Raw genomic sequence first — 8922 nt, 5'->3', positions numbered from 1 at the left:
CCCTAACCCTAACTGCAGGGCCCCTACCTGTGGGCCCCTAACCCTAGTTCCAGAGGCCTTACCCGTGAGACCCCTAAACCTAGCTCCAGGGACCCTACCAGTGGGACCCCTAACCCTAACTGCAGGGCCCCTACCTGTGGGCCCCTAACCCTAGTTCCAGAGGCCTTACCCGTGAGACCCCTAACCCTAGCTCCAGGGGCCCTACCACTGAGGCTCATATCCCCAGCTCCAGAGGATCTACTCCTAGGGCTCCTAACACTAGCTCCAAGGATCCTACCCATGGGACCCCTAATGGAAACTCCAGGGGCTCTAACACTTGAGGCCCTAACCCTACCTCCAGGGGCCCCATCCCTGGTTTCCCTAACCCAGCTCTAGGGGCCCTACTCGTGGGGTTTCTTCCCCTAGCTCCAAGGGCCCTACCCGTGGTTCCCCTAACCCTAGCTCCAAGGGCTCTACCCTTGGGACCTTACCCTAGCTCCAAGGGCCGTCCTCGTGGTGCCCCTAACACTAGGTCCAGAGGCCCCACCCCTGGGAACCCTAACTCTAGCTCCAGGGGCCCTACATGTCGGAATCATAATCCTAGCTCCAATGGCCCTACCTATGGGACCCTAACCTTAGCTTCTGGGGCCCTACCCCTTGGGTCCGTTACCAAAGATCCAGGGGCCCTACCCCTTGCGCCACTAATCCTATCTCCAGGGGCCCTCTCCGTGGGGCCCCTAACCCAAGCTCCAGGGACCCGACCCCTGCATCCCCTAACCCTAGCTCCAGGGGCCCCATACCTGGGGCTCCTAACCCTAGTTCCAAGGGCCCTACCCGTGGGGTCTCTAACACATGCTCCAGGCACCCTGCCCTTAGGGCCCTTACCTTAGCTAAAGAGGCCCTACCCGTGGGGTCCTTAGCCCTAGCTCCAGAGACCCCACCCCCTGGAAACACAAACACTAGCTCCAGGGGCCCCACCCACGCGAACACTAACCCTAGCTCAAGGGCCAAGTCCCTGGGGCCCCAAATCTAATCTCCAAGGGCCTTAGCCATGCACCCGCTAACGCTAGCTACAGGGGCTGTACGCGTGGAACCACTAACCCAATTTCCAGGGGCCCTACCAATGGGGCCCCTGTCCCTAGCTCCAGTGTCCCAACCCGTGGGACCTCTAACCCTAGGTCCATGGGCTCTACCCCTGGGGCCCCTAACCGTAGCTCCAGGCACCCCACCACTAGGACCCCTATCCCTAGGTCCAGGGCCCACCCCTAGGACCCCTAACCCTAGCACCATGAGCCCCAGCCCTGGGGCCCCTAACCCAAACTCTAGGGTCCCTTCCTGTGGGGCCCCTAACCCTAGCTCCAGAGGCCCTACCCATGCAACCACTAACCCTAGCTATAGGGGCCTTACCCCTGTGTCCCCTAACCCTAGCTCCAGATGCCATATGCGTGGGCCCCTAACCCTAGCTCCACGGGCCTGACCCCCAGTACCCCTAACCCTAGCTCCAAGGGCCCCATCCCTATGGCTTCTAACCCTAGCTCCAGGGGCCCAACCCATGGGGATCTAACCCTAGCTACAGAGTCCTTACCCGTGGGACCCCCAAACCTAGCTCCAGGGGCCCTACCATTGGGGCCCCTAACCCTAGCTGCAGGGGCCATACCCGTCGAGCCCCTAAACCTATCTCCAGGCGCCCCACCCCTGGGACCCTTTACCCTAGCTTCAGGGGCCCCATCCCTGGGGCCCTACCCATGGGGCTCCTATCCCTAGCTTCAGGGACCCTACCCATTGGGCCCCTAACCCTAGCTCCAAAGGCCCTACTTTTGTGACCCCTATCCCTAGCTCCAGGGGGCATACCCCTTGGGCCCCCAGTCCTAGCTCCAGGAACTGTACTCGTGGGGCCCCTATCCCTAGTGTTAGGCCTGAATAAAGATATTGCAGACAAAACCAGGTATGCCAACCTGACCAAAGTCTGGCTAACAGAGGTTTTTGGGTAATTCCTGAGTGGAAAACACTGAGAAGCAGCAGCATGTCTCACAAGCGCTGGGAAAAAGTGAGATAAGAGAGAAGCTGCATTCCTGGCATAGTACCAGATGTGCTGTGTTAGGGCAGCTCCTTCGAAGAACTGATAAGAGCCCTAGTTTCCCAGCCTCCTTGTTTTCACTCCCTGGTTTTGTTCGTTGTTTGTTTTTAACTCCCCTACATTTCTAACTTTAGGTATGTATGTATATTAAAGGTGTCTAGTTTCTAGTTGTTAAAAGAAGGGAGTGGGTTGCTCCAGTGAATAATTTATGACGTGACAGAACTGTCTATATAGGCTTATACTAAGATTTAAAGAGCGGGCTGGTTCTCTCGGGAGACGAGCTGCTCTATATTGATGCGTGCACTTGTCATTAAAGAGCTTTTGATCAGACCTTGCTGGTGTTGCCTGTCTCTCTCGCGGTCAGACAACTAACTTTGCCATCTGGGGGTTAGAGTCCCTGACCCTATCTCCAGGGGCCCTACCCGTGGGGACCCTAACCCTAGCTCTATGGGACCTCCCCATGGGGCCCCTAGCCTTAGCTCCATGGGCCCTACCCGTGGGGACCTTAACCCTAGCTCCAGGAGCCCCATCCTTGGGGCCCCTAAATCTAGCTCCTGGGCTCCTTCCCGTGTGGCACCTAACCCTAGCTCCAGAGGCCCTTCCCTTAGGATCCCTAACCCAAGCTCCAGGGGCCCTATCCGTGGGGCCCCTAACCCTAGCTCCTGAGGTCCTACCTGTGGGAGCTCTAACCTTAGCTCCTGGCTTCGTGCCCATTTGACCCATAATCCTAGCTCCAGAGGACCTACCCGTGGGACCCCTAATCTTAGCTCCAGGGGCCTTACCCCTGGGGTGCCTAACCCTACCTTCAGGGGCCCTACCCGTGGGGCCTCTAACCCTAGTTCCAGGGGCCCCACTCCTGGAACCTCTATCCCTAGCTCCATGGGCCTTATCTTTGGGGCTTCAAACCATAGCTGCATGGGCCCTACCCCTGGGTCCCCTAACTCTAGCTTCAGGGGCCCTACCAGTGGGACCCCTAACCCTAGTTCCATGGGTCCCACCCCTTGGACCCCTAACCCTTGCTCCAGAGGCCCCATTTGTGGGGATCCAAACCCCTGCTCAAGGTGCCCTGCCCATGGGGCCGCTAACCCTAGCTCCAGGGGCCCCACCCCTGGGACCCCCAACCCTTGCTCCTGTGGCCCCGTCCCTGGGGCTCCTAGCCCTAGCTCCAGGGTCCCTACATGTGGGAACCCTAACCCTAGCTCCAACGGCCCTTCCTGTGGGGCCCCTAACCCTAGCTCCAAGGTCCCTTCTCGTGGGACCCTTAACACTATCTGCAGGCCCTGTACCCCTGGGTCCCCTAACCCTAGCTTCACAGGCCCTACCCATGGGGCCCTTTACCCTAGGTCAAGGGGCCCTATGCATGGGTCCCCCAACCCTAGCTCAAGAGGCCCTATCTCTGGGGCCCCTAAACCTAGCTCCAGGGGCCCTGCCCGTTGGACCCCCTTGCCTAGCTCCAGGGTCCCTTGAAACACTTGGGAAAATGTGTTTGACTGTTCAGGCATTGGGAGCTCAGCTAAGAATGCAAATGCTTTTCAAAGACTGCGGGGACTGTGGGATCGCTGGAGTCCTCAGTCTCCCCTCCCTCCCTCCATGAACATCCACTTGATTCTTTGGCTTTCCGTTACGCTTGTCACGCAGCACTGTGCTGAGTCCCGGCTGTGGACTCTGTCTATCATAGCCTGGAGATTTTTTCAAATGCTTTGTCATTTCGTCTTCTGTAACGGAGCTCTGATAGAACAGATTTGTCTCTCCATACAGCGATCAGATCCAGTACCTCCCAGACGGTCCACGCTGGAGCTCGTTTTGGGTTTGGGACTGCATCGCCACCTGTGCTGCTCAGAGCTCCATGCTGGGCAAACAGGAAATGAAATTCAAAATTCGCGGGGCTTTTCCTGTTTACCTGGCCAGTGCATCCGAGTTCAGATTGCTTTCCAGAGCGGTCACAAGGGTGCACTGTGGGATACCGCCCGGAGGCCAATACTATTGAATTGCCGCCACACTAACCTTAATCCAACATGGCAATACCGATTTCCGTGCTACTCCCCTCGTCGGGGAGGAGTACAGATATCGGTATTAAGAACCCTTTATATCGATATAAAGGGCTTCATTGTGTGGACGGGTGCAGGGTTAATTCGTTTTAATGCTGCTAAATTCGGTTTAAATGCATAGTGTAGACGAGGCCTAAGAAAGCGGCTGTTTGACCTACAAACAATGACAAAGTAAAACCTGCAAGAGCAGCCTTTCAGTTCAGAGGCCTGATAATAAGATGTTACTAATAACTGATGAAAGAGTTACAAACGACTCAAAACCATACTCAGGACAAACCAAATGGGAACACAGACAACACCATTTTTCTTCGCTGCTCTTCAACCACGATATTCTCCCTATAGGGAGGTCCACCGCTCCTGGGGGTTCAGTGCCACAGTAACAGGGTGATGTGTGCAAGGGATGGAGGAAGCTGCTATTCCATCTCCCTAGTCCAAAAATCAGTTTAATAGCTAGTCCTGAGATAGAGGAAGTATCAGTTATTAAAGTCATAAGAACTAACTTAACATTGTGATTCCAGCCAATGTTAAAATTATCTAACATTCAGGTTAATAGAAACATTTCTAGTCCTCTGCATAGAACGCTCAAATGATGCAAAAATAGCAAGTTTGCTTTAAAAAGTCATAAAAGGGGTGTCATCCAGAATCTGACACTTGGTGAAACGTAAGTCAAGAACATACAACCAGTTTGGGGATTGTGCTCTGCTTCTTAACAATTTGCCCTGAGGTTGCCACTCAGTCACAAGCTACTCCAGATGGCTGGGGCCCTCTCATGGATCAGTAACTGGTTAGCAGCTTGGAAAGAAAGAGTAGGACTAAATAGTCGTTTTTGCAGTGGAAAGGGGTAAATAAAAGGCTTCCAAAGTATGAGATGAGGCTGCAGACATTAGGGCTGGTCAGTTTAGACAAGACCGTAGAGCACCAGTTCTCAACCAGGTGTCTGCCAAAAGAAACCAGGCTTGACCCACATCCCCAAGCCACCAAGCCTACTTGCCTGCATTGAAGGGGGAGAGAAAGGGCACAACAAAAAATTGCAGCATCAATGCAGAAGAGAGAACTCTTCCCCTGCCATTATCAGTAAGGGTTGCCTCACAGCCACTGACTCCCTGAACAGAAATAGCAAAAGTCCAACCACAATTCTACTTCCTTTCCACTACAAGAGATAATGAGTGGGAGCTGCTCTCTTGAGACTGTCCTGCTGCTGCCCAGGCACATGGCAGACAGAGCTGGGCCCGCAAGCTGAGGGTTTTGATCGCTTGAAGGCCCAGAGGGAAAAGAGACAAGTGCTCGTGTATCAGAGAATGGCTTTGATCCATTGACCTCTGGGTTATGGGCCCAGCACGTGTCCGCTGCACCACTCTGCTGGCTCTTTACTCCCCCTGCCACCCAGCCACCTCTATCTGGATTAGTGCCTTACGAGCTCTCACGCTGGCAGGCATATGCGCCGGCTGCTAGGCAGCTGCCCTGGTCACAGGCTTTTACAGCTTCTACAGGGTAAAAAGGATCTATTTGGGTTTTGGACCCCATTGGGAGCTGGGTAGCTGAGTGCCGGAGATGGGAGTACTGCTTAAACTGTTTTCAATTAAGCCTTCAGCTCGTGGGGGATGAGGTTCAGCCTTTGATCCGTGTCTGCAGCAGGCAAGCGCCTCTGGCTCAGTCGGCCCCCACCCTGTCCCTGCTGTAATAGCAGACTAAAACCTGGAGCAAAGGCACACACCTTGCAAGGGAACAGGAGCCGGGATCTCGAACAAATGTCAACATTTTAGTAAGATGACGTTCAAAGAAGAAAAAGGTGTATTGTACAACATTTAGGAGTAGAAGTTTCTGGTGATCAGGAAACAATGTACAGATTACCCAGGGGGTGCGAAGTTCGGTTTAAGATCGGGTGGCGTAAGGAATACAGAATCTGCAATAGCCCTGACTGGGGGTAAAAGGTTAACGTACAGACACTGAGTTAGGAGGGTATGTTGTCCATGTGAGGGCTACGTTCAGGTGTGGAGTTTAAGAAGCGGGTACGACAATGAGAATGGATTCACCCGCGTTTGGTGAGTTTTAACATTCAGTGTTTTTTAATCTTTGCCACAATCTAGTTTAAGTAGGGTCGGTATGAACTCTACCCTGCCACCTGTTGGTGATCTGTTGTAAAGGTCTTTTGGGGCTGATGTCATTTGCATGGTTACACCCACCCCAGATTGCATGAGGGGAGTGCTTGTCCAAATGGTCATTTCAGCTGCTGTGGGATCCCCCATCTCTTTGTTATTGGGGCAGGAGTAATCAAGTGTATTTTCCTGTTTAGTTTGGATCAAGGAGAGAGTAACTGTACCTGGCATTTGAGGCCTGAGAGCTTGCCCCTCGCCTGGAAAGGACTCATCATTAAGGGGTATGGGTTCCAAACCCCCCCCCCCTCCCCAAGTGTGTGGGAAGTAGGAATAGATGTTTGTTCTTGGTCTGATTGATTTTGTGTCTGGTGTCTAAAGACAGAGATAGTTTTGAATATCTTTAGAATTGTTGTTAGTACTGAAGTTTCTCATTTTAAAGTTATGCTACTATATTTTTTCTACAGTATATTTTGGTGCTGAAAGGTAAAAGGTTGCTTTGTGTGTGCTGTTATGGAGTGAAGTAACAAAGGTTGGTTGCAGAGAGGGTGCATGTGCCACAAAAGTTGTGCCTGTCCCACCCCAGCTGTGGTCCCAGAGTCCAGAATTTGCATAAACTCACCCCCTTACCTGTGACTAACAAGCTTGCCCTGCTAACTCTTCCAGCAAAACAGGCCAAAGAAAGTGTATGCAAGCCCTGTACTGCAGCCCCAGTACTATTTTCGGTTCCTTCCCACAGATCTTTCACTCCGCACCAGTCCAGTTCCTTGCTGTTGCTTGTCCAACCACTGCATGCATGTGCTAGACCGGACCCTGAGCTGATTCCTGACTGTTGTGCTCCATACAGCCTGGCCTGTCTGTGTCTCTGTGGTGCAATGGGTCAGCACGTTTGGCTCTTAACTGAAAGGATGGTGGTTCAAGCCCACCCAGGGACAGTGATAAGCCTGTGCTACTTCCTTGCTTTCCTGCGGGCAGGGCCGGCTTTAGGCCAATTCAACCAATTCCCCTGAATCAGGCCCCGCACCCAAGCCCTGCTGGTGCACTGTACTAGGGTGGCCCAGCTTCCCCAGGGGGCAATTTAAAGGGCCTGGGGCTCCCAGCAGGGACTGGAGCCTCAGGCTGTTTAAATTGCCACCAGAGCCCCACTGCTGGAGACTTGGGGGCTATTTAAAAAGTCTGGGGCTCCCCTTGCTTCTACCGCCCCGGCCCTTTAAACAGCCCCCGGAGCCCCGCCACTTCCCCAGAGCTCCCGCGGCTATTCAAAGGGCTGGGACGGTGGAAGCAGGGGAGCCCCAGGCCCTTTAAATAGCCCCCGAGCCCTGGGCTGCTGCTGCTACCTTGGTGGAGGAGGGGGCACTTACCGTACAGGGTAGGCTGTACCCCCTGTACCCGCACCCCTGCCCTCAGCCAGCCCCTGCTGCACCCTCTGCCCTGCCTGCACCAGCCCCGCACCCCGTGCCCTGTCTCCAGTCAACCCTTGCCGCACTCCCCTGCCTTAAGCCAGCCAGTCCCACACTCCTCTGTCTCCAGGACTGCCAGCCCCTGCGCACTCCCCTGAGGCCCTGCCTGAAGCCAACCAGCCCACTCCACCCCACATCCCCCTGCCTGCTGCCAGCCCCTGTCAGCAGCCAGTCCCACACACCCTGCCCTGCCTGCAGCCAGCCCATTTGCAGCCAGTCCTGCACCCCCTGTCCTGTCTGCAGCCAGCCCCGCACGCCTTGCCCTGCTTGCAGCCAGACCCGACCTCCAGTCAGCCCCTGCCCTGCCTCCAGCCAGCCCCATGTCCACTGGTGCCCTGCAGTTCCCAGGGCAGTAACCCTGCACACACGCTGCAATGAGAGGGGCAGTGAACAGCTGTGACCCACACATGTGCACACCTTAGTGTGACCAGACAGCAAGTGTGAAAAATTGGAATAGGGTGGAGGATAATAGGATCCTATATAAGCAAAAGACCCCCCAAATCGGGACTGTCCCTATAAAATCGGGACATCTGGTCACCCTAGCACACCCCCAGGGAGTGGCGGGGACCCACACATGTGAAACGGAGCTCATTTCTAGTTCAGACCCATCTTTGGAAACCCTCCCAGTAACAGTCTCTCTCTTACATGTATCAAGTTTGCGGACAACACCAAGCTGGGAGGGGTTGTAAGTGCTTTGGAGGATTGGATTAAAATTCAAAATGATCTGGACAAACGGGAGAAATGATCTGAAGTAAATAGGATCAAATTCAGTAGAGACAAGTGCAAAGTACTCCACGTTGGAAGGAACAATCGGAGGCCAGAGAAGAGCAGAAACAAAGGAGTCACTTTGGGGGATTCTCCCTGTCATTGTCCCCAAGGCAGCTGTCTCAGGTTTACAAAGGTGTTTCATGTTCCAGCCTTTATACAGTCTCTCCTGGGAGTGCCCCTTTCATGGACTGGGCCTAGTTTTAGTTTTTGGTAGTTAACAATCTTGGTTTATTGTTCATCTAACCAGTATGTGTGGATTGAAGTGTGTTGGAAACTCTGTTTGGGATAACAAGCTGGTGCATGTCATTTTCCACTGATGAAATGACAGACTTCATATGAGCTTGGGTCGTTCAGTAGCGTGCTGGAAAGTGCAAGATGCACATTTCTGGGGGAAAGTTGGGCACTTGAGAATTTGCTGGTTTTCTCCTGAGGTGTAATTCATGAGTGGCTGTCTAGCAGCACTCAATACTGTGTAGCTGGGAGTGAGTTACATGCTG

General features: G+C 53.8%; 1 non-coding gene across 1 annotated transcript; it reads left to right on the top strand.

The window, feature by feature from the left end:
- Positions 1-7058: 7058 nt before the first annotated feature.
- TRNAK-CUU (transfer RNA lysine (anticodon CUU)) lies at positions 7059-7132 on the top strand. Its single transcript has one exon. It is a non-coding gene; the product is annotated as a tRNA-Lys (tRNA).
- The last annotated feature ends 1790 nt before the right edge of the window (positions 7133-8922 follow it).

Source organism: Gopherus flavomarginatus, chromosome 16 (assembly GCF_025201925.1).
Source record: "Gopherus flavomarginatus isolate rGopFla2 chromosome 16, rGopFla2.mat.asm, whole genome shotgun sequence".
In the NCBI taxonomy this organism is placed as follows: domain Eukaryota; kingdom Metazoa; phylum Chordata; order Testudines; family Testudinidae; genus Gopherus; species Gopherus flavomarginatus.
The sequence above is the reverse complement of the archived record's forward strand: the minus strand, read 5'-3'. Positions and strand labels throughout refer to the sequence as shown.